We start from the raw sequence: 25900 nt of genomic DNA, 5'->3' as shown, positions 1-25900 counted from the left end.
ACATTAGAGATACAGTGAAGAAAAAGACACAGTTCTGGCCCTTTAGCAGCTGGCATAATTGATGAGATATATTTTAAAAGTGCTGACAATTTCAGAACATTGTGCACGCAGGAAGCTTTGGGAGCCTGTGAAGAGGCATCTAAGTCAGTCTGGGTTTTTCTAGAAAATCTTCCTCAGTGGAATGATGCTTAAGTTGAATTGTCAGGAAGTGTTGACTGTTTATAAGGGAGGCAAAAATGAGACTCGAGGGGTATCAGCAGTCCTTTCAACAGACTCTCTGAACCGTACTGACCCTTGTTGAGGACTCCACCCTGACTGATGCGGAGTTGGTGTGTGATGGGGATGTGGGATGCAGGACAGGTTAATAATGATGTTCAACAGGAAAAGACACAATCGGATGTGGGTAGTTGCGCAGATCAGGGTCTGAACTATGTCAGCAGTGCTACAGGTTGAAACAGGAAAACCATTACTGGGCTTTGAAAATGTGTTTCCCTGACAGAGAAGGAGACCAGCAAACAATACACATCTAGAAACACATGAGTGTGAGTCACTTTAAACCTCCTGGAGTAACATTGTCACTGTTCTTACCAAGTAGGCAGTATCGTCAGGAGGCTGAAGAGAGTTACTCCTCGACATTTACAAGTCATTTATTCATTCAAAAAGTATTCATTGAGGAGCTGCTCAGTGTTTAGGCTCTACAACAGGTCCTTCAAAGTTTTTTTAAAATGTTGCATATTTATGTGTTATTCTTCAGCTAAATTATTTAAGCTCTAGGTTCATTTTTGTTGAGGCCCTTTCATGCCTGAAATATTCATTCTTGTATCTTGCACCTAGGTACAGTCTGGCATGAAGTAGGCTTGTAACAAACGTTTGCTGAATGAATTGGCTATTAAACCTAACCTTGCTCTGCAATAGGAAAAGCAAAGGAGGATGACTGAGGTAGTATAGAAGCCAGGGTCCCCGCCAACCAGTGCCACTGTTACCATTTCCCCTCTCAGAAAGCACGTGCCTCTTCCTCCTCTTCCTCCCTCCCTCTAGTAACACTTGAGGGGGGAATAAAGGGCGGAAATCAGCAGGGCCTCCAGAGCACCTTTGACTATAGATGTGTCTAATTTAGCAAACCTAAAGAAACGAATCATTAAGAAGTAATAACTGAGAAGTGGTCCAGTAAAGTGACAATGAACTATACATGTATCCGGAGAATTGCCTTTGTTGAGTAGAGAACTAAATTGACATGTTTCTCTTGTAAAAATAGAAAAAATACAATTTTTAAATCTTGAATATTTCTTTCCTTCTTTTCCTCCCTGCCTCCTTTCTTTCTTTCTTCCTTTCCTTTCCTTCCTGCTGTGTCTTAATGTCTATATAGCTTATCCCAGGGGATTAACTGGAAAAGTGATATTCTCATGCTTGAGCACGAGAAATTATGTTAGCTGTTTACATCTCTGTGGGTTCAGGGGATGGATATTCTTGTGCTATTTTATTTTATATGTTCATTTATTTTTGAGAGAGAGAGAGAGAGAGATTGCACACAAGCACATGCCTGCACATGTGGGGGAGGGGCAGAGAGACAGAGGATCCAAAGAGAGCCCTGTGTGGGGCTTGAACTCATGAACAGAGAGATCATGACCTGAGCTGAAGCTGGAGCCACTCAGGCACTCCCATTTTTGTGCTATTGATGCGTGTCAACCTGCTGCTCGAATGTAAGATCAAACCCCAGGAAGAAAGCTGCTCTGAAACTTGGCTTCTTGGAAGGGCTTAACAAACCTTTCTGGACAGGCGGGAAGTTTTATCCAGGGAGGACACCAGAAAGAAAAAGATATTGAAGGATGTAGGAGGAAATTAAAAATATTCAATACGTTGATTAGAAGAACATGAAATGGAGAAGAGGATGAAGAATATTAAACTCTGTATCCCTGGAGTTCTGGGAAGAGGTTGAGTTTATTCCTCTCAAGGTGGTGAAGCTGGAATCCTGTATAAGAACTAGCACTCTATGCCTTAGCAAGCAATGGAGAGGATTAACATCAAGTAGTGGGTTTTAGGACTCCCGTTACTGGTCCAGAAGGGATACGAGAAGGGCCTAAGATGGTTTAATAGAAAACTGCACTGTCTCCCGCGATTTGCATGAAACAGGTTGATGAATGAAAGTCTTTAGAGCTGTGTTTGGCATGTGGTAGCTCTTAAGTAAGTGTTGATTATTTTCATTATTATCACTTTTCCTTCACAGGCTGTAGGATGTAAGGGTAGAGCCGTAGAGACTCAACAAACCCATTATTTCTCTGCTGGTGGCCTCCACCAGCAACCCACACTTGTACTTTTCCTTGCCCAAATTTCTCCATTACCTGTAAAAATCAGGGTCAGGAATCTCAAGAACTCCTGAACATGGGTGCCGTTTCATTTCTCCTTCTAAGGTAATGATCATAATTTTGAAAGAGGAAAGAAAATCTGCAAAGGTATCGTTTAGCCCCAGAGACACTGTTAGACTGAGTTTTTTCAAATGTGGCTTGTGAAAGCAAAATGACAAGAGGCTGAGCACACACCAAAACACCAGGAAGTGTAAAGAATAAAGTAAAAGGGCAAGAAGGCTCACCAGTTTTATCAAGAAGACTTGCAGGTGCAATTTGAGGCGGGGAGAGGAAAAAGGCCTACAAACTAGATGTTAGGAAGACAGCATGGCAGAGGACGCAGTGATGAGGGAGGTGCTCAATAATTTGCTGAAGGAAATAACAGGGGAGATGTTTGAGAACTACATTCATAATCTCAGATTATATAGAGATTAAAAATAGTGGGGCGTCTGGGTGGCTCAGTTGGTTAAGTGACCGACTTCAGCTCAGGTCATGATCTCGTGGTTTGTGGGTTCGAGCCCCGCGTCGGGCTCTGTGCTGACAGCTCGGAGCCTGGACTCTGCTTCGGATTCTGTGTCTCCCTCTCTCTCTGCTCCTCCCCTGCTTGTGCTCTATCTCTCTCTGTCTCTCAAAAATAAATAAATGTTAAAGAAAATTTTAAAAAAATAGTGAATTAACAATCTGGAGTTTCAGAACCAAAATCGACTAGAACCAAATCCAATGCCATTGAAAACACTGGGACTTTATGGGCTAGAATTTAGAACAACATGCAAAGGTTTGTCTTGTCCAAAGGAAACTGATGAAATAGAAATGATGGACATGCCCCAGAGCCTTGGTTATTTCTGGAAATCTGCAAAATCGGAGCATACATGCGCAGTGGAGAACATTAATAGCATAAAGGAGAGCAATTACAAGTGACTTGGGGTTAGGGGGTGAGGACAGACTGTGAGTTCCCTGGCCAGATGAGCAGTGCTTATGTGACAGTTGAAACATAGTCCAAGCATAGCAGTAGCATGGGCAGATTCCACTATCCAGGTGTCCATTGACCTTTCCTTCTGCTAAAAGCTGAAGATTTGATAAATTGCATACCATTTATTAGAAGTCATAAACTATAACACTATGAATCTGCTGCTGATCCCTTGGAAAAATCTGAGAAATTGTAATTCAATAGAAAAGTTTAAGTACCTGGTAAAATGAGCCAGGTGTTAGATGGGTATGCAAAGATGAGTAAAACAGACAAAACCTTGCCTTCTAGTGGAGGATACAGATGTTAACTAACAGAGTCCCTGTCTGATTATTTAAATTGCAATTGTGAGACCGTTACAAAGGAGAAGAAAGGGTGAAGTGAGACAAAATTGGAGGACCCTCTGGGGTTGAGGAGCAGGGGAGCTCAGGGAAGACCACAGGAAATAACATTTATGTTGCTATTGGAAAAATTTACTTGGCAGGAAGTCCCTGAGATGGGATATGGCAGGGACCACAGGGTGGGTCTGTGGAGGGTAGGAACTGAGGAGAAGACTGTGGGAGATAAGGCTTCCTCATGGGTTTCTAAACTTACATTGTTCCCCATTAATCTCTTTAAAGGAGTGAGGTTACAAGGCCATGTAAACTTCAGAAGACCTCTCTGGAAACATTCCACGGGCCTCCATCCTTACGGTAGGCACTGCCATGTGGTCAGAATTATTTTGAGTGGCTGCAGAGAGCAGAGTCAGGACTCAAGTGTGCAGGCTACAGGGATGCAAAGTATATGAGAGGTCCTTCTAACAGCTACCCAGCGAAGGAAAGGCCTGCCTGCCTGGGAGAAGCCAGCTGCTTTACCTATATGCCTGCAAAAGGGTCAAGTGCAGGCCAGTGAGCACCTTTCAGCCCAATCTTGTCAGAAAGGAGTCCTTCCAACTGGGGAGTTGGACAGTGTATAACAATACCCACCTATGGAGCACTGACCCTGTGGTAGGCATTGTTTGTTTAGGCTCCAGGAACACAGAGCTGATAAAGATTACCCCCTCGTTGGTCAAGTGGCTGGGAAAAATAGGATGCCATGTGAAAAATGTTCTCACATGTGTTGTGCTTTCAACCTTAGACAGTCTCTTGCCCAACCCTCCCTCAGTGTCCTGTCTGACTCCACCAAGAACATCCTTACTCACACCTGCAGCTGACACCACGCGCTCTGAGCCTCACCTGCACAGCCTGGTTATGGGGATCGGGTAGTCCTTCAGTTTTGCTTCCTTTTCTGTCTCCACTAGCTGCTTTTTTCTGCCATTTATGCTTCTGCATTGATCTGGCCCTTGATCTCTGATTGCAACTCTGTTCTTCATCCTGTGCCAGCCCCTTGGACCGAGGCAGGTTTGCTTTTTCACTCTGGGTACCCGTCTGGGCACAACACATACTGCTTCTTTTACTCCCTCCAAATGCTCCTGCCCACTCAGCCCCTGGATTCCCCACAGGCTCCCTGTCATCATTCCCTGGGGAGAGATGATCCACGAGTGCTGGAAGAGTCCTTTGAGAGCTGTGGGAGCATTTGGGCTGGGGCGGGAGATCCAGCATCAGGGTTGAGCAGGAGTTTCTTTAGAAGGAGAAGGACTGGGAGGGACTTTCAGTCAGGATATTCTAGTACTTCCTGTCTACCCAGGAATAACTGCTCAGTCTTTGGGCAGCAGAGTGAAGAGCACGCTGACACTGGGTGTCAGATCCAAACCTGTGACACCGCCAATTGCTTGATCTTCCCCAATATCTCACAGCCCAGTTTACTACCTAAGCATGAATATATCTGCCATTCTGACCCCCAAAGGACAGAATTGTGAAGATGAGGTAAGATGGGACTGTCATTTGGCTTCTCAGAACAGAACCGTAGAGATAGACATTTTCATCTAGTCTCTTCAGTGACCATTAACTAGAGTTCCATTGTGTTACACACTAGAGCTTTTCATTATTGATTTATTCAAACAAGCTGTTGGTGGAAAGGCCACTTGGGAAAGAGAATTATTCGTAAAGCCGGACACTGAAATTTCTACAGGCCGCCCTCTGCTTTTGGTGGACAGTCTTGGAGAGAGCAAGCTTCCCTTTACCGCTGTCCTGGCCTGGGAAATCTCAGAGTGTGATTCTACTGAGGCTCTCTGCTACTCAACCTCCTGATCAGACACTGCCAACTGGGCCTAAGTGAAGAGAATCATATTCTCCAAGGTGAACCTGTGTAATTTTTCTCTTTGGAGTCTTTTACTTCACTCTTATCTTTGGCAAATGTTTTCGTATCTGAATTGTCAAACTGAAAGGAATGAAGAAAGGAAGTGCTGTTGAGGTGTCATTTACAGTGGAGGATTCTAGAGCGAGAGAAGCTCCTGGGACCCAGAGCAAAACACTGGCACTTGGCACGTTTGAGCTACCCAGACTGACGTTGCTCAACTTCATCAGTCAAATGAGATATTTCAGAAAGCATGGGGCATAGGAGCCCACTTATCTTGGAAAATGTTTGTGCCCCTGGGTGGATATACGCACCTCTTTGGGGCTCTAAAACAGTGCAGAGTACCAAGAACACCTCTGGGCACATCTGGAACAGACAGAAGACCAGCAGCCCTATAAGTTCTGAAAAGAGATTTGGGCTAGAGGCCAGGAAACCTGCATGCTCCTCCTCCTCTTGCTGTCATAATTAGCCACGTGACTTCAGACCAGTTGTAGACTCCAGGCCTCATGTTAATCACCTATAAAATGTTGTGGGCGGACCCATCAGAACCTTTTCTTGTGGGATATTCTAGAATTCTATATAAGACTTGCTTCCAAAGACTTAATAGCAGCTTAGGGCTAAATCTTCTTCAGAAAAGTTAATTTGGTGCAAAAGGGAGCTCAAGACTCTATAGATACTTATTTTCAAATAATCACTACAGAATCGGGGTTTGGACACTACTGCCCTGGGTCAGAGAGCTTCCTTGATTTTATGTGTGTGTGCATATATATATATATATATATATATATATATATATATATATAATTGCTTAGTTGCTGGTGTAGATGATGGGATGTGATCTCATGTTTGTTGAATAAAAAAGAATATGCAAAGAGTACAAATATCTCTTTGAGAGGGTTTGATGGGAGATATTTTCCAAAGTTGGGATTATGGGAGGCCCTTGATGTAGCGGTTATGTTATGGGTTGAATTGTGTCCCACTAAAAATGATACATCATAGTTCTAATTTTCAGTTCCTGTAAATGTGATCTTATTTGGAAATAGGGTCTTTGCACATTTAATCAAGTTAAGATGAAATCATGAGAGTAGGCCTTACTCAATATTACTAATGTCCTTATAAGAAGAGGGAATTTTCAGGACGCCTGGTAGCTCAGTCGGCTACATATCTAACTTCAGCTCAGGTCACGATCTCATGGTTTGTGAGTTCCAGCCCTGTATCGGGCTCTGTGCTGACAGCTCAGAGCCTGGAGCCTGCTTCACATTCTGTGTCTCCCTCTCTCTCCGCTCCTCCCCCGCTCATACACATGCACGCTCTCTCTCTTTCTTTCTCTCCCTCAAAAATAAATAAACATTAAAAAGAATAAAAAGTAAGTGTATTAAAGAAGAGGGAAATTTGAACACACATGCACGGAGAGAATACTATGTGAAGGCAGAGATCGGGGTGATGTATCTACAAGCCAATAAACACCAAAAGTTGTCTGTTGTCACCAGAAGTTACAAAAGAGGCATGGAACAGACTCTCTCTCTCCGAGAATCTTAGAAGGGCTGCCACCTTGATTTTGAAGTAGGCTTTAGAACTTGAGAGAATAAACTTCTATTGTTTTAAGCCATCTAGTTTGTGGTCTTTGTTATGGCAGGTCTAGGAAACTATCCAGGTTAGGAGTACAGGCTCCAAATCCAGTCATCTTAAGTTAAAATCCTGTCTTTTGACTTACTAGTTGGGTGGGGGCAAGTTACTTAACCTCCCTGAGACTCAGTTTTCTTAACTATAAAATGGGGATATAATTCTCTTACCTTTCTTATCTTTAAAATAGGGATATAATTTCACCCACCTGATAGTAATGCTGTGATGATACAGTGAGGTAACCCTTGAAAAGGGGCCACCAGTAGATTGTGACCCATATTAGATGAGGTCATCTCCTTGTATTTGTATCTGAACCAGAGACTGTCTCTTAGGGCCTTTGAAGATAGGGACCGTATCTCATACCATCTCACCTAGGATTGAGTGTTGAATGTGGTAACTGCTCAGTGACTCTTTGCTCCCATTAATAACGCAGATACATATTAATTTTGTCAAAGCCCAACTGAGTATGAGTGACGTTGGACACGTCCTCCTCTTAGGCTCTCCTCTTAGCTCTTCTTGGGTTTTTCTTGGTAATACTCTAACATCAAGCCGAACAAAGTAAGAGGGAGCACAGGGCGGGGGTCAAACCCTAGTTGTTACATGTGGTTATGTGTTCTTGGAGAAGTTATCCCTCTCTACTGTGCTTCAGTCTCCTCCTCTGTAAAATGGAAAAGGGGGTGGATTAGACTTGTGCTGTGCCCTCCCCCAGGGGAGGGCTAACCACACCTACTTCTTAACTCTTAATTTCTGCTCCCAACTGCCTCCAATCCTCCCTAAGGGGCCGCATTGTTTTCAACACTAGCTGCATGAACAATACACCTTAAGGAGGGTTGTAACTAATGGTTTTAACAATTTACGCATACACTCCATGTGCACAAAATAATCAGCTCAATAAAAGCAACATCAAGGGCCTGGCTGAACCTTGATAATTTCAACTAATGTGGAAACTATGGACTTGGCAGCCCGAGACTTTACTGATGTGGGAATCACTGGATTTGGGGGCACATCTTATAAAACACGTGTTTTGGCTGAGGAGACCCCCTTGGCAGTAGATGTCGTGGGGGAGGCCAGTTGCAAAGTCCAGGCTTCACTGTCAGTTGGCAAACCTTTCAAGTGTGTCAGCTGCACACTTGTGGAGTGTGGAGAACTGCAGAGGGAAAGCTGAGCCCTGGGGAGAGCGGGGCTGGGGGAGAGTGACAGATGAGGTGTGTTTAGTGAGGATCGTACAAATTGTTTCCTTTTAACAAGACATAAACCTTACTGAAAACATCATCTGTTTTTGGCTTGCTAATTACACTTTTTGCCTTTCCTCACTTAGCTGAAGCTTTGACGGCCCTAAATTTCCTAAAGGCCTTTTTAAGAAAAATAAAATTAAGGTTTAATTAAATGAATTATACTACCTATATATTATTTTTTAGGATCGCTAGGGGGTGCCCCACAATTAGTGAATTCGTTCATTCATTCATTCATTTGACTGCTTCGGGTGGCCCCAGGCACACTACTGGGAACCATGTGTTAGTTACCTGGCGGCTGCAACTAATTAAGATTTTCAGTAGTGGTTTTCTATGTCCTGGGGTCTCCGTTCTAGTGCTGGAGCTGGCATAGAGCCTAGACTGAGACCAGTCTTGCCCTCATGGGCTTGCCATCTAGTTGGAGGAAGAAGGAAGACTTATTTGCAGCCTTCCCAAGGGCTGCGTTAGTAACAGTATAACCACAACGGTGATAGTCATAGAAATAATACTAAGGATAACAGCTAACATTGATCATTTACTGTGTGCCAGCTCATAAGTGATTTAAGTAGTTATGTTATTTAATCCTCACATAAACCTCATGAAAAAGTTGCTAATATTCTATAGATGAATAGATGAGTCCATTCTACAGATGAGAAGTGACAGAAGTTAAGTAACTTGCCAGGCATGGCACATGTATGTAGGAGGTAGCAGCCCTGGGGTTGCAACCCATGTGATCTGGCTCCGGAACCTGCCCTCATAATCAATTCTCTGCACTGCACACGTGAACTCCATTTTAACAGTGGTACCAACTGCAGCTTTATATACATAAAGCTAGATTATTCACTTTTATAGGAGGATTTCATGAAATGTTTCTGTAAATAGCAAATGCTCTTGGCACACTGAAAAGAAGGTTCAATTGGCAAAAGGTTGATTTATGCATTTGTCTCTGGGAACATATCTATTCTATACCAGGAAGTTCACCTGATATAAAATTGTAATCAGCTTACAGACATAGCAGAGGGAGGCACAGGTGATACAAGGGACAACCCTGTCCCTCTACCCATGAAAACGTCTTTATTGATAGTTTTTCATACATAAAAAAATAATGAAGAAAACCAAAATGTAAATTACCTGTAAATACACAGATAACCGCATCTGAACTTTACTCTAATGCATCTATTACTTTTACTTTTTTTTAAATACAGAAAGTTATAAAATAAAAAAATAAAAGATCTCTTTTCCATCTTAAGCCCCCACTATTGAGCATTGTTCTTCGCTCATCCTTGAGGAAACCATGTGGAATTGAATGTCTCTTGAGGACACTAGAAGGGGTGATAGGTCACTTTCTGTTGTGTGCCGAGTCCCCTTCATCCTGAGGGGATGAAGTCATAGAAATAAGTATCACTTTATTCTGGGCGTTAAGTGTAGGATGTAGGTGGAAAGGAAGATGGACAAGACCTAATCAATTGTCTCCATCTGAATCTCATGGTGATTTGGACCCATTGGTCCCTCATTAACCTTCCATGTGGCAAGCACACACACTCGCTGTCATCTAGTAGAAACACGATTCATATGTCTTTACTAGTTGCCCTACCCTATTTCCTCATTTTTATCCTTACAACGCTGATGGGAAGATTTACACTAAAATCCAATGCACATTCTCCTTCCTACGCCTACTCCTTCCTGTTTTCTCTGCTTCCCCTCTCTCCTGTTCTTCCTTTTCACTTTCTCCTCTTTCTCAAACACCTCTGTGCCTTTCCACTAAATTTTAGACCCTCGCCATTTTCTCTGCACACGAACCGGTATATCTGACAGTATATAACATTGGAGTTTGTGTGCATGTGTCTTTCCAACAATTGTCTCTTGCTCACATGATTCTGTTTAAGTCTTTAACAGCATGTACAAATCCTTTGTGGGAGATATCCAGAGTCAAAAGTGTCCTCACTCTCATCCTGCCGGCCATCACTGAGTGCTTCTTTCATCAATACACCATTGCTAGGCGTGAAATGGGGTATTTAGGATTTTAAGAGCCAAATGTAAATGTGCTTAATGAGCCTCAAGGGAGCTGTGGCATGGCCAGGGAAAAAAGGCTTTTAGCAGCAAATGCAGACAAAAGTATTGGATTTCATTCTCTGGGTCTCCTGAAAAGTCAAAGACAAAGAAAATGGAGATCCTGGCCCCTGATGGGGTAGCAGTCAGTCAAAACCTAAAACCCAAGCAACTGGAGTCTCTTGACATTTTTCTCTTTGGTAAAGAATTCAACAAATGGTGGGGGGTGGAGGGGGGTACAGATAGAGTATAATGATTTGTTCTGATAGTTCGAAGCCCCTGGTATTGTTGGGGACACCCTAAAGGAGCTCAGAGAAAGCAGTGATGGAGAAGAAATCTTTGCAATACTTTTAGGATTCTGAGCAGTGACTTTAAAAATTTTTAGATTTTTAGATGAGTTTAGAAAAACTCATCTGAGTATTCCAAATCTGCCCGAAATCTCTTTTTGGCTCTGTCAAAACAACATTCTTTGTCTCTTTACTAGTAAATATGAAGGCTAGTTCAGGCATCTCAGTGCATTAGAAATCTGTTGAATGTCTCAAATTTACTCTGCTGTAGCTCGGGGCTGGAGTCTGGGAGACTTCCTGCCTCTGACAACTGTTTTATGCCTACCCAGGTTGGGCCAGCTCTTCTTGAGTGTGTTAAAAGTGGTATGTTTCTGAATATAACAATGCTGATACTTGATCCTGGCAGAAAAAGAAGTGAAAAATAACTCATAAAAAAATTTTTTTTTATGGCTTTAGGCGAGTCAGTAACTCTGGGCAATCGTATGGTTTACATTCTGCAACAGCTGAGCTTCTAGCATTCTCCTCCCCTGGGAGGCGGACAAAGGCGGGGTCACCCACACTGTTTGCCTTGATACCCACAACGCTCCTACACTCTGGTTTGGAAACTTGAGTCTGGCTGTGTCCACGCTCAGCCCACACTGTGCCTCTCTCGGCGTCCCTCCTGCCTAGTTTCATTCACTTCTTTGATCTATTTGTGTACCTATGTGCCTTCCATTGCCGGCAAGCCCGGGGAAGACAGGGGTAGTATCTCTTTCGTGATCTCTCAGAGCACCGAACACAGAATTTTGCCCGTGGAAACTGCTAGGTAGATATTTGCTAAATGGTACTAATTTCTTTTTAAAAAGTCATGCATTTTTGTCCTTTTGATAAGTATCCTATTCTCTGGATAAGTCTGGCTGAATTTAAATTCTTACTACTACTGTAATGATGTCTCACTTAGTTTATGTGCTTATGAGCCTAAATTCTATGATTAAAAACAAAAACAAACAAACAAAAAACTAGAGGAACGTGGGATGGTATACCCCAGAATAAACCACATAAAATCTTGATGTCTCAAGTTTTCTGTCTTTTTAAAAGAATGAGAAGAGTTACTAGAAGGTACAGAAATATAAGATTGAGAGTGATAAGGGATGACTATTGCAGTGCTGGCTCACTGGCTGTGTGATTTCTGCCAAATTACCTGAACTCTCTGTTTCCTTCCCTATAGGTTAGGGATAAAGCCTAATTTGCAGAGTTGTGACTAAGAATGAATGAAATTCAATGAGATGATACACACATAGCTTTGAAACCATGCAAGTGTCCAGTGAAATCCATTGAAGAGGACTGACTGCTTCTGGGGAAACACATAGAGATGAGAGTCCAAAGGGATCCCCTCTGGGGTTCCAGAAGGAGAGCAGATTTCTGGGGTCTGGGACAGACAAAGGGCCACATATCTTGCTGCCGGTCTGTATCTTGAGGTGAAAACACAGTCTTAGAGGCTACCCGAGGGACAGATTTTGGGCCTGGAGTGCTGGCCTTGCTCATGTTTCCAGGCCCAAGTGCACTCAGAAGCATGGAGCAGTGGATCTAGAGAGACTGTGCAGGCTGGGACAGAGGGTGTCCCAACAACTCGGCACTGATGGCCTGTGCTCCCCATGGGACTTTAGAATGCCTTGGAACTCTGAAAGACCTTGAAACGTAGCCCAACACTGGGCTCCCTTAGAATGACTGAAGTTGTGTTTCCCATCACCCAAGCAGGAAGGAAACTTGAAACTAAATTGTTTTCTAGAAAATAAAGACATGCAGTATTTCTTACATACTTACTATCTGTATCATTAAAAATATTAGATCTGCCACAGATTTTTACTTGGATGTTGGTTCTATTTTCACACTATTTAAGAGCTTTGAGGAAAGACGAATTTTTAAAATAATATAACATTAGATCCATTCAGATTACATATTTGGCAGCTTTATAAAGCAGTCTTTTTTATTTTTAAATAATTTTAATAGCTTGATTCTCTGTAAATTATGACTTTTACCCTCTGACATGACATGGCCACCTCAAATCTTATGTAAAGGCAGACAGATTAAAATATGTACTGATAAGGATAAACAGACAGTAGATCATCGATGTAATAACACCTAATATAGTGCCCTACATAATTATAGATCTTCAATAAATATTTGGGAAATGAATGAATGAATGGGTAGATTCTAACAAATTGTTAGAATTATTGACAAAAATGTCATTTTTATTCACCTTAGCTTTAGTGTTAGTAAACATTACTTTATTCCAACCCTTATAATGTTAGTCATTGGTGACAATACTCTATTAACCAGAATATATTCTTAATCAAAATAGATAGACCATTTCCTGGTGATACTGAATAATAGGGAATTTATAGAATTAGGTGACACTGCTGGTGGGTATCTCAGTTGGTGGGTATCTCTGCTGGTGGGTATCTCAGCTGAAGGCAATGTTGCCCTTAGATGAAACTGAGAAGGGGGAGGAGTTTGTTCCTCTTGCTCATATTTCTTCTCCCTTGTGTAGCTCTCGGGCTCTTGTTGAGGACTTTCCCTATCCCATGGCCCTTGGATGACAGGGGCCTTTTACTATACCAGCCCATCTCTTGCTTTTTCTCTGTTCCACTCTCTAATCATCTTCATAAAAGATTTGTGTACAAAGATGCTCTTTGCCGTTTTAGATGTAATGATAAAAAACGGAGTTAAGCTAAATACCAAATAAATTGTGAGATATTCTCAAATGTCTAGCATGAAGCTATTACAGATGATGTCTTAAAAAATTATGTAATAACCCAAGGAAATATCAATGTCACTAAGTCAAATGAGAAAATAGCATATAGTTTAGACATGTGGTTCTGTGGGCACATTAGAGAGGATTTGGGGCTATGAAGAGGAATTATTGGATTACAGTTGCCTCAGAGAATCCTTGGTCAAGAATTTTTCTCTATGTGGAGTTTTTGAAAAATATGGGGGTGGGGGCTAGTGACTTCAAGGTCACACTCTCACAAACACCTGGAATGCAGTCTTTCTATGTTACTGGTTTAGGTGTAAGGTAGAGCTGGGGTGGGGGTGGAGGGTTGGTTGATATCCTTGTTTGAAAATTACCAAACTAGAATGGAGGCTGAAATAAAAGACTCTCTCACTTTGGCTTAGAGGTGAATCAAAGGAATATCTATGGGTGGGGTAAAGAATTTTTGTGGAAAACAGTTTTGGATTTCTTTGAACCCAGAGGTAAATGACTGATCAAGAAAGCAGATTATAAAACTGTGCAGCAGTAAGTATGGTTATCTCTTGGTAGAGCTGTGGGTTGTTTTAATTTTCTTTTTGAAAACTTTGTTTTCTAATTTCTCTGCAATGAGCATGCATAAGTTTTATAATCAGACAAAAGTAACAAAAATTCTTTGATTTGCTTTTATGCCTAGCACTCACTGGCCTGTGTATCTAGAACTAAAGCACATGTTTATTCATATGCAAATTATAATGCCTTTGAGCTCCCTGCCACCCCCATGCGGGAACTTAGGCTCCTCAGTTCCTCTCTAGGTTTTTATGAGCAATCTTCCAGTACTTTCTTCCTTTCTAACTTCCCTGTCAATCTATAATGTACAGGCAGGTACTCTTCTAGTGCAAGGTAACTGGCCTTTCCTGGTGACATTGCTGGCTTGCACCATGGCCCTGGTCAGGGGAGAGGAGCTCTGTCCCTCCCTTTACCCTTTTCCTCAGCGTGTTCTAGGATCATTCTTCAAATTCCCAGAAGCATAGCTGAGAATAAGTTGGGAAATTTCCCAAGGCTTTGGTGAAGCCATGGAGCAACGCTGGGGGGAAATACATTCTAGATGCTAACATACACTCGTGACTACACGGGGTTGGCCTCAAAGTCCACAGACCACAAATACCCTCAAAATCCTTTCCCACTGCTTTACTGCCCACCTGCCCAGCCTCTCACTCTTCACACTTCCTGGAATGCTTTCTAGGCCTTGGAGTTCACATCTGCAGCCATCCCAAAGAGACCAAAGTGTTCCTCCTTCTTTCCAGACTAAGGTTCACCTCCTCAGGCCTTATTTCTGGTCTCAGTATTTTCCCAGGATGATTGACAAAGAGAATAGCTGCTGTCTTAGGAAGAAACTCAAGCCCCGCCCGTCAAGTGTGTGTGGCCAGGTCATTGCATTCCCACAGAAAACCAACTATAAATTATTTAAAAATCTATTTGTTACATTAGTTCTTTCTGAAGGTTTCAAACAATTCTACATAAAGAACCTCAAACGTCCAGTCCATGTTTCTTTGAGATTTCCCAGTCCAGTTCCTTTCATCGTCTCTCATCCATCATGAGGTCAAGATCAGGCTGGTGTGACCTTTTTCTCACTCTCTCCAACTTGTCTCCTTCAAGTGGTCAAGAAAACACACACACACTCACACAGACATGCACTTACCACAGACATGCACATACTCACATGTCCACAAGGATGAGTTGCAGGTTGTCTACATCAAATAGTACAATAAAAGAAACATTCCCTGAAAGAAACCAGTATGAAGAATCTGGCAATAAACCTGTACCCCATGGTTTATATTACCAAACAGAACACTTAATTTCTCAGCTGAAAACACCTGCACTCAGTTTACTTCACAGTATTCCCCAAGGACAATAATGGGTGGGGACTTCCTTTATATTCTTGTCAGTGAAGGGGCCTCTTGAAACAATTACCCCAAATCAAAGGAAGAGTCTATCCCAAAGGTGAATTCAGTCCTTTTACTTAGGAAGAAAATCCGCCTTGTTTTAAAATGGCAGTTTTACAGGCTATACATAACCACGGTTTTTTGGTTTTTGTTTTTTTTAAAGAGAGGAAAATCTGAGGGTACACTTTTAATTGCATCTGGACACCCTTTTGCACAAGTGTAATAATGATTTATGCACCAAAGTTGACTTTTCATCTGCCCTGTTTCTACAGGGCTTGCTTCCTGTGACATCTAACCCCAAAAATGAATGATCAGGAATGCAGAAACCATTGATAATAGCTGACTCTCTTCCTCTTCTCTGGTATCATTAGCAGTTTGGAAGCTGTCTTCAGAGCTCTAATCCAGCTGGGTGACTGGGGTGAAGTCTTCTGGGACCAAGATGGCTTTCCAGACCCTGAGGTGGAAGTGGGGTATTGCGGGGGCTCTGTTCATAGTAGTAGCCTTTGCTACGAGTACAGTCAACTAAGTGGCTGGAAATGCAGCACGTGAGCCAGGATTCCTCAGCTTTGCTCAAATTTTCATAAGGCTTCCGTGTTTTAGGAACAGGATCAAAACATAGAAAGAATGGAGGAGAGAAGCCCCAAGGAAGGGATATTATGTGTGTGGGTGATACGTTTTGACAAAAGTAAGTGAAGAAAACTTTAAAAAATTTTTTTTTTCAACGTTTATTTATTTTTGGGACAGAGAGACAGAGTATGAACGGGGGAGGGGCAGAGAGAGAGGGAGGCACAGAATCGGAAACAGGCTCCAGGCTCTGAGCCATCAGCCCAGAGCCTGACGCGGGGCTCGAACTCACAGACCGCGAGATCGTGACCTGGCTGAAGTCGGATGCTTAACCGACTGCGCCACCCAGGCGCCCCAGGTGAAGAAAACTTTAAATGAGTTTCAATTATTATGAGGTTGCTTACAGGGAGAATTTATGATTGCAGATATAAAGGCAGAACCAGAAAAAGTGAACATGTATCTCTTGAGGAATGATATTAAGAAACTAGCAACAACTCCTGATAATAAATGTGATTTGGTGCCGCAGGAGGGTGTGGCATGCCACCTGCTGTCCTATTTCCTACCACAGCGAAGCCAATTTCTTCTGAAGTTTGATACCTATCCCCTCCTTCCTTCTGTCCCTTACTCAATTTTACCTCTTCTTTCTCTTTAAAAAAATACTGTCCAACCTAATCTGGATGGTCACCTTATTACATATAGCATATAATTGCCTCTCCTCCCTAACCTCTGACTACCTTACAAGTAATGATACCTACACTTGTCTACTAATTACATCCTTCAAGGCCCAACTCCCATTTCCTTTTCCTGCACAAGGCTGGCCTTGAATGTCTACTCTGAAGGTCATACATACTTCACACATTTTAGCAATTAATTGTACGCAGTAAACACTCCTTCCTTTGGAGGCTTATAACCCTTTTAATATGTACCAGTCATTTGTCATCTGTAGTTTTGCATTATTAGTTTGTGTTTTACATCTTTAGTCATTCAGTAAATATTTACTGAATACTTGCTTTAATCCAGGCACTGTGCCTGGCGCTGGTAACAAGAAGAGTAAGGCATTGTCTGATCTCAACCAGTTCTTGTGTTAATGGAGAAAACAGGCTGACAGCACTCTCTGATCTGGTATGTGCCTTAAATGAAGTATGGAGTAACTTCTGTAGGCTCTTAGAAGAAGACATACGTAACTCAGCAGAAAAGGCTTCACAGAGACTGGCTGGATCTTAAAGAATGGATTGAAATTTTCCAGGCAGAGAAAGAGGAAGGATATTTCAGGCAGAGGGAGCAAGATGTGCAGAGGCAAAGTTCTAAGAGGGTGTGATGTTGTTGGTGACTGGTGAACCGAATAGTGGAGTCTAAGCATATGCTGTGTGCATGTGGTTTGGAGGGTGGGAAAGAAGATTAAAGTGATAGCTGGGGCCAAGCTTGTCAGGGTCCTTATCTGCTATGCGGAGCTAAGCAGTTTGTACATTTAGCTTTCAGAGTGCTGAAATGTATAAGAAAAGTACTGACATATTCAGATTTATTTCATGGGAAGAGAATTCTGGCACATATATGGATTATGGACACAGTGGAGGAGAGAGACAGGTGGCAAAGAGGCCAGTTATGAGACTAAACTGTAGCTGTGAGATACAGAAGAAAGGCTAGATTCTGGGAAATAGAAAAAAAATAGAAGAACCTTCTGTGGATATGATAATAAATTCAGTTAAATTGTACATGCCAGGAAGAGATATACAATAGGCAAGTTGAAAAAAGGACTTTATCTTGGGAAAGCAATCTCTGCCTTGGATGGAGAACTAGGAGCCACTGGCTTAGAAGCCATGGCAGTAGAGGGTAGGTAAGATTACTCTAAGGAGAATATATAGGCAGAAGACAAGGAGGCTGGGAGGACATTTGAACAATACAGGAAAGGGAGGGACAATTGGAAAAACAAGATCTCAGAATAGGCAGGAGGGCATCGAATCTGGTACCTGAGATAAAAGGGATTCTCCCTAAAGAGGTGTCCTGTATTTGAAGAAAGATGAGAATTGACAAGCTAGAATACTGGATTTAAGTAGTTTGAGAGTAGGGATTATTTCTTTACTTATATGTTAGTCCTTTGTTGCTCATAAAACATTGCCTTGCACAAAAGAAGTCCATAATGAATATCTGTTGATTTACAATAGTTTACTCTTTTTGCATGAAACTCATCTGTTTATCTTTCTTACACTTCATTTATTTCCTTGCAATATTTATGAGGTCTAATAGGTCTAGTTTCCTATTCTGAATTTCCTAGTTCCTGGGCGATGGGCTACTAGACACTTGTCACTCAAGACGTGGTTCATAGAGTTGTAACATCAGTATCACGCAGGAGCTGAGTGCAAGATTGTGCCTCCATCCTAGATCTACTGAATCAGAATCTGTATTGTAACAAGATTCCCATGTGATTGGAGTGTACATTACAGCTTGAGAAGCACTGGCCTATAGACACCTTTTCGAATCCTTTTGTTCAAAACTCATTATTTTTTTGTTCTTTGCTTCTTCATTAGGCCCTCACTATGGCTTCTACAAGATCAATTTCCAGGAACTGTTGCCCCATGAGGAAGTTTGATATATTTAATTTTATAAAATTACAGATGAGCTTGTACTCGTTTAACTGAAGTTCTTCATGTCATTATGAAAAATTAAAAGATCTATAACATATTCATTTTATAATCACACAAAGAAAACCAACACTGATATAAAAATATTATGTTGCACAGGACCCCAAGGGTTTGTGTTAGATATAATTTAGAAATTCTCAGCTGTGCATCTGCTTTGTTGCTGTTTTCTCTCTCACTGACATAATTTCAAGGTCACCAGTTCCATCTTTTATGGTGTGAGGAGTAAATCAGACGCAGAAGAGAAGGGCAAACTTTCCCTGAAGAGCTGGAATTCCAAATAGAAATGGAAGCAAAATATTGGAAGGGACAAACCTAGGGATGCATGTACTTTCTATTCTCCTGCTCTTTATATGAGAGTGTTTGGCTCCGTTTCTGGTGGAGCCAGAACTGTGACTGTGAGGTTTTGCCTATTCCTTCGAGTTTATTGTTTTGCTTCACACTTTTAAAATATTTGCAACCCAAGAAGAACTTGTGTAACTCTGGGTACGAATGCATGACTATAAAGATCTTCTGAGAACAGTTTATTAGAAATAATAGATTAAGTGCCATTTTCAGTATTTCCTCTGGTATTTGATTTATGTTATCACCACATAAACAGTACTGGTTAGACTTGCTTATAAAAAAATTGAAAATAAAAATTTTCTTTCCTCAGAATTATTGCTTATGTTTCTAGAGTCTCAAAAGAAACCAAGTTGTAGACATGTCTTGACAATGTCCAATATGGCTGGCCTTTCTATTTTACTGATGTCATTTATTTTCAACAAAGGAGTAAATTCCCTCTTCTTGGACTAAAATGTGTCTTGAAAAGTAAAAGAAAATTATGCCTAGTGTGGAATTTCAAACCTGAGTGCAAAACATCTGAACGCTGGGTGTTCATCTTTCTAACAAGCTTAGCAGATGGATGGGAAGTGATGTTTGCTGTTTATTTCCTCAACATATCAATATGTGAGGATGTGGTGCAAAATATGGTTTTCCTGCAAATGAGCAAAACCATGCCAGAAGAGTACAGGCAACATAGTTTGTACTCTGGAAGAACTTTAGAAATTGGAGGGCCACTATTAACTTAAAATCTTTCCAATTCTTTTTACTCATCAAAATCTTAGAACTGTTGTGATCAGGGTTGAAAGGACACAATTGTTTCTGCTACTCATCTAACCATTTCAAGAGCACTTAAAGGGTTCTTTCAGGCAAGAAACACAAGGACAACTGAAATCTATCTGTATTCATGGCTTTGAATTTTTTTAAAAAAGAAAGAACTGTAAACGTAAGCCACCAAAAGAGGCAGTTCATATCAAGTGATTTTTCCAGGATTTTAGTGGGTATTTTTGTGACCAATGACCTTTCTTTGGCTGTCAATCAGTTAAGTATTAGGCCACAATCATGGTTTAATAGCCAATCGGCATTATTTGAGAATAGTTCTAGAATTAGTCATGGCAACTATATAAGGATTTTTGCAGGAGTGTCACACTGAAAATTGGGGAGCTATTGGGAAGGGAGAAGTGGCTCAGTAGTATACAAAACCTGGACAACTGTCTACTTATTTTTTAGGATAAGTAAGACTTAGCTTTTTTGTTAAATTCTTGGTGCTAGCCCAAAGCCTTCTCCTCTTCTTTTGTTAATTATTGTTTCTCAGTGGCTTTTGTTCTCATGATATTGATCATGGGTTGCCTACATTTCCTGAGAAATAATAAAAATTCCTCCAAGCTAAGTTGTCTTATCATCCCAAGAAGAATAATGAAGTAGATTAAATGCTGAAAGATTCACGTTCCTATAGCTTGAGGTTAGACATTTATAGTCATCATCTTGCTACTAGTGACCTATAAAATTTTAATCTATGCCTGGGGCTGAGAAAACCAGATGCCTTAGATACTCATTGTATAGCTTATTCTTGGTTGCAGGTTTCCATCATGTTGGTGCCCCTGTGGTAGGGAAGGTATATTCTAAGCAACTTATGCTAGGAGAAATATTTTTATCTCAGTTCTTGAGTTGAGAGCAACACCTTTAAACTAGAGGTAGCACTATAATATTTTGCCCCAAGAACTAGTGTTGGACTTAAGCTGATCCCCAAGGAAATCTGACCTGGGGCTGGAGAAAGAGTCCAGCACTTTCAGGCCCAATGTGATTCCTTCTTGCTAAAAAGCAGACAGAAGACTCTTTGTTTCTCAGTGAGTTCATAAGATTATGTTATTGCTATTGCAGTGGATGGAGCAGAGGTATCTGGTCTTTGCAAAGGATTAAATATCTTCCCAAATTCTATTTTGTGGCTTCCAATCTTTCTACTCTGTTGAACTGGTCTTTGTGAAAGCACTTCATTCTACAAAAATATTCTGTGAAGTGAATGTAAAGATGTGTCCTGTAGTGGATAGAAGACTATAATGGATAGAGGACTGCATTTCTTGTTAGGAAATCTGGGTTCTAGACCCAAATCTCTCTCCTTGGTAGTTGTTCACTTGGCCAAGTCACTCAATTTCTCTGACACTCATGTCTGACATTTGTAATAATGGAGGTTTAACTAGCTGTCCTATCTATGGACCTGTGTTTTGATGGTTTCTCCCACATTCTTCTTAGTAAGAAGTACAAAGAAGCTAACTGTAGAGACGGATGCCTGTTGTAGGCAAAACAAGAGGGAGAGACTTTTCAGTACATCTAAATGTTTGGTATAGAAAGTTCTTTAATAAAATCCAGAGCAGAGAGAGGATGACTGTGTCTTAAATATGGTGGGGCTAAGGTTATTATTTCATATAAACTTGGGTCACAATCAAATAAATGGAGGAAGAGGAGTCCATCAGGTAGATTAGACAGGTGATCTTTGGAAAGAAAGAAAACCAGGTGATGGCAAGGTGTGTTTTTACCTAGTTTAGAAGAAAACCAACCATATCTAAATTTTTTTTTTTCAACTTTTTTTTATTTATTTTTGGGACAGAGAGAGACAGAGCATGAACGGGGGAGGGGCAGAGAGAGAGGGAGACACAGAATCGGAAACAGGCTCCAGGCTCCGAGCCATCAGCCCAGAGCCTGACGCGGGGCTCGAACTCACGGACCGCGAGATCGTGACCTGGCTGAAGTCGGACGCTTAACCGACTGCGCCACCCAGGCGCCCCAGAAAACCAACCATATCTAAAGGGAAGCCCAGAATCATTTTTTCCTGGACCAGAGATCAACTTTAGTCTTGGTAGAACTGGTTTTCAATGAAGCCAGCAGAACAGAGACAAAAGCCATGGACATTCAACTGATAGCTATGTGAAGCTGTGAAATGTACAAGATGAAAAAACTGGGAATACATACGGCTATCCAAGCTGGAGAACTAGTAAGGCCAGTTAATCCTCTGGAATTCCTTTCCAGAGGTTACTAGAGGCACACCTGGTAAGGAAGAAAGGAAGAGGCTGGTGGTTGCATTATACAAGTTTTGCTGAGGACCTTCTAACTCCCTCATCCCATAGTTCCTGATGTGTCTCACTCATTCAGTGCTGACCACATTTTGCAGTGTAAAATGTGAATGACAAAATCAGACCATACAGTAACAACAGAAAGTGGGCAAGAGTTTCTCAGTATTTCATGACCTTAAAAAAAAAAAAAATTGAACTTTTTGCTGAAAAACATTAACAAGAAGTTAATGCAACAGAGACCCTTATCTCTGATCCTTAGAGAAAAGTTGTGCAATGGTTTGGCATTTTCTGCTTGTGACCCAGAGCCACATCCAGGCAAATCAATCTTAGTTTTCAAAATCATACCCTCAAAAGGGAAAGAGTAAAGAATGGTATAAGGACCAAGGTAGGGATGTGAGCACTGGAGACTGGGTGGAGGGTCTATTTAAGCTTTAATTGTATTCCTTTTGTTCTGCATTTCCCTGTGTCCCTGATGTCAAAAGGGCCAGCTTCACTGTTGTCATCATCCTAGCCCACTGTCTTCATTTCTGATTTCTACTGGGAAGTACCACTTGATTGGATGACTCATTTGTATTTCTTTTTCTAGCTTTCTGGTCTACTCACCTCTTTGTTCTGGATGTGTTCTTAATTTCTTTCACCCAGTTCCTGATCTATACCCATTTACCCCTCAGTGATTGGCCCTGACCCCCACCTGTCAGGAAAGAGGGATTTGGACACTATGTTGCCACATGATTGACGAGATGGTATATGAAGAAGTCCCATTCCAGTTGAATAGGTGAGGGTCCTCACAGACAAAATGGCCATGGCAGGTACTGTTATTCTTTCAGCAATCCAAAGTTCTCCTTTGGAGGTCAAGGGCTGCCTCAGAACAGCACGACTGGCCAACCGTGCCAACACAACCATGAAAATAACAAAAACAGAAAAAAATCCCTTAAATTAAAACCTTAATAATCTCCCCTGCACATTGGGGGTTCATGAAATTAAATCAGGTTGACACATAGCAAGAAATCAAAAACTGTGAGTTTCCTTCTTCTCTAAGAGGGAAACACTTTAAAAATGCTTTTAAGCCTCTCACATCATGACTATCACATCAAGAAGTCAAATATAGAATGCAAGCCCTTCAATGGCACTTACCTGACTTATGGTGGAAAAGGCTTTTTCTTTCGTGGTCAGAGGAGGAGAAAATCTGACGGTGAATGCTGTGAAATCCTAATGTAATTATGCCAACAGTGTTCTTCACCTATGGCTTGTGATACTCATATTAAATTTCTGTCAAGTATTTATTCTTACTGTTGGCACTGTGAATATGAATCCATTCATGTTAACCTTTAATCCCATTTTACAGCTAAATAGTACTGTTAGCTGCTTGATTACTTCTCCAGAAGGAGGGATTTCTACGAGTCCTTGGACACGTGTTCAGTATAAGATTCAGGATTCCTGGCTCTGCCAAAAGTGATCTCTGGGATGTTCCCACTGAGAAGACTTTGGATGCCAGTTTTCACATTTAATGCACTGCAAGCTCTTAGTGACTTTTGGAATTTAGTGAGGATCAAGAGAGAAAGTAGAAGGAAACCAGACAGAGAAGGAAGAGAGCCTGATGGAGAAAATCTGCTGACTTGATAATGGTCTTTCATTATAGAGTTCATGTTTTATATCATTTGGTCTTTCAAACTACCTTCTCTATTTAAAGTGTTAATTAATTCCTTTATTCTTTTTGGCCATCAAAGACCTATGTAATTGATGTTCTGAACTCCCTGAGATGTAAATCCTATGTTTTCTTTCTCTAAAGCAGAGTAGTTAACCAAGCATTTACTCACAAGTATCTTTTTTTTTTTTTAAGTTAACTCATTATGCTAAAATTGACTGTTAGTGTTTTTGTATCATTAAGAAAAACTTCCCAAACTTTATTACAGGTTTGCAGATCTTTCGGTGTGTGAGGACCTCAGACTGATAAGCATAAGGCTAAGGTTGGTTGTTTTCAATATCTTCTATATGTATTCATATATATGTTTATATATATATATATATATATATATATATATGCACTTATATATATAGTACAAAAGTCTTTCTTAAAAGAAATCATAAAACGAAACCTCCATATGTAAAGTAGCTAAAAATATTGCTGAAACCGCTGAAGAGCACTCTAATTTTATCTGTTACTGTTACCTCTTTTAATTTTTTTTATGTTTATTTATTTTTGAGAGAGAGAGAGAGAGAGAGAAAGAGAGAGAGAGAGAGAGAGAGACCAAGTGTGAGCAGGGGAGGGGCAGAGAGAGAGGGAGAAACAGAATCGGAAGCAGGCTCCAGACTCTGAGCTGTCAGCACAGAGCCCGATGCGGGGCTCAAACTCATGAACTGTGAGATCATGACCTGAGCTGAAGTTGGACATTTTACTGACTGAGCCACTACAGATGCCCCTGCTACAATTACCTCTTAATTGCTCCAAATGTACCTCAACAAAACTCTTGGGGTCTAAGGAACATAATTTGAGCTCCATCAGACTAAGAAACAAAAAGTGAAGGAGGGAATTTTAACAACTCATTGATGCAGCATTCTTATCCCTCTCTCACATGCAGATAGTAGGTAACTGGGCCAGTAGTAAATGGGTCAAAAGATAAAGAGAGTTTCCCTTTGCTTATCCACCTGTGAATCATTCATATGTTACTCATGAAGACAGAGAATTTGACTCCCTCTTCCCCATCCTATTTATAGAGGACTCTAGCCTGTGATCATATCTGACAGACCTGCTCCAGATCATTGCATGAAGAAAACCAGAATATACTCATTCTCAAAGTTCTGTATTTCATTGACTTATAGAATTAAAAAGAAATATGAGAGACTAATACGGGCTTTTCAGTGTTTCATTTTGTCAAGAAAGGATACTTCTAAGAGCAGCCACTGAAGGATACTCAAGAAGCTTCACACTTCATAAAAGACGGGACATTTTAACAACAAGATATTGGGGAAACCTCGGTCTCAGAATTACTCGAGTCAATATTCACAGTTAATCGAATGGAGGAAAGAACACTTTTCTTTTTGGAATAAGACTCAAGAGTGAATCCCAGCTCTGCCAATTATTCCTTATATGACACTGGCTGAGATAATTAATATTTCTGAGCCTCACAAATAAAATCACGCAATGAAATCACGCAGCCCACATGGTTTTCAGAATGCAACCAATGAGTAGTTTTACATTCCTATGCTGTTTAGTACATAGTAGGTGCTCAAAAATATCCATTCCCTCCCTCCCACAGCCTTTCCCCCCTACTCATTTTACTCACCTCAGAGGATTGTTGTGATGATTGAGTAAGACAATAACAAGAGAATGTTTGGTGAACCGTAGGCATTATTTAAATGTAAGTTTCATGAGACAGAAGGTGCTTTGCTTTAAGCACATGCATTTTCCTTTTCATAAGATGTGTAATATGTGGTGCAGGAACCCTCAGGAAAAAAAAAAAAAAAACAACAAAAAAATAACTAGTGCCTTGTCTGATGCCTCCAAGACTCACATAGCCCCTGGATGAAACTGTATATAAAATGTAGATGTTATTTTAATAAATACTGTCCACATAGTGAACATAGTGTTTCTTTTGCGTGTTTTTTAAACAAAGAACTTTAACCAATCAGCTCACAGATTTTCCTGCACGGTAAACTCTATAAGGTGTAGTTATAAAGTCCACTGGAGTTATAAAGCGTTTGGAGTTATATTGCATTAAGCACTATTGCATTCAATCTCACCAAGCTATTAAGGTGTTTTATAATGGGATGTAAATATTTATGACCTGTTTGAGAATAACCAAAGAAAAGTGCTTTTCATTATTTTACTTCGTATCCTATTAGCCAGACATATCTTTTAGTGTTTCAACACTTTCATGGCTCGGGAAAGTGATGTCAGCTTTGGTGCAGTATGTGGTTGGGAAGGA

The 25900-nt window shown here is 41.0% G+C and overlaps 1 long non-coding RNA gene across 2 annotated transcripts in view; it reads left to right on the top strand.

The window, feature by feature from the left end:
* The window catches only part of LOC147578464 (uncharacterized), an 88056-nt gene extending 62616 nt beyond the window's left edge, over positions 1-25440 (top strand). The window contains exons 2-3 of one of the 2 annotated variants that reach the window (XR_015254288.1): positions 23888-23941; positions 24856-25440. This is a non-coding gene — a long non-coding RNA (uncharacterized LOC147578464). Of the gene's footprint in view, positions 1-23887; positions 23942-24851 lie in introns of both variants that reach the window. The other variant, XR_015254287.1, reaches the window with a different exon arrangement.
* Positions 25441-25900: the final 460 nt, after the last annotated feature.

This window comes from Puma concolor, chromosome C1, assembly GCF_028749965.1.
Source record: "Puma concolor isolate L17-30 chromosome C1, mPumCon1.1.hap2, whole genome shotgun sequence".
Taxonomy (NCBI): domain Eukaryota; kingdom Metazoa; phylum Chordata; class Mammalia; order Carnivora; family Felidae; genus Puma; species Puma concolor.
The sequence above is the reverse complement of the archived record's forward strand: the minus strand, read 5'-3'. Positions and strand labels throughout refer to the sequence as shown.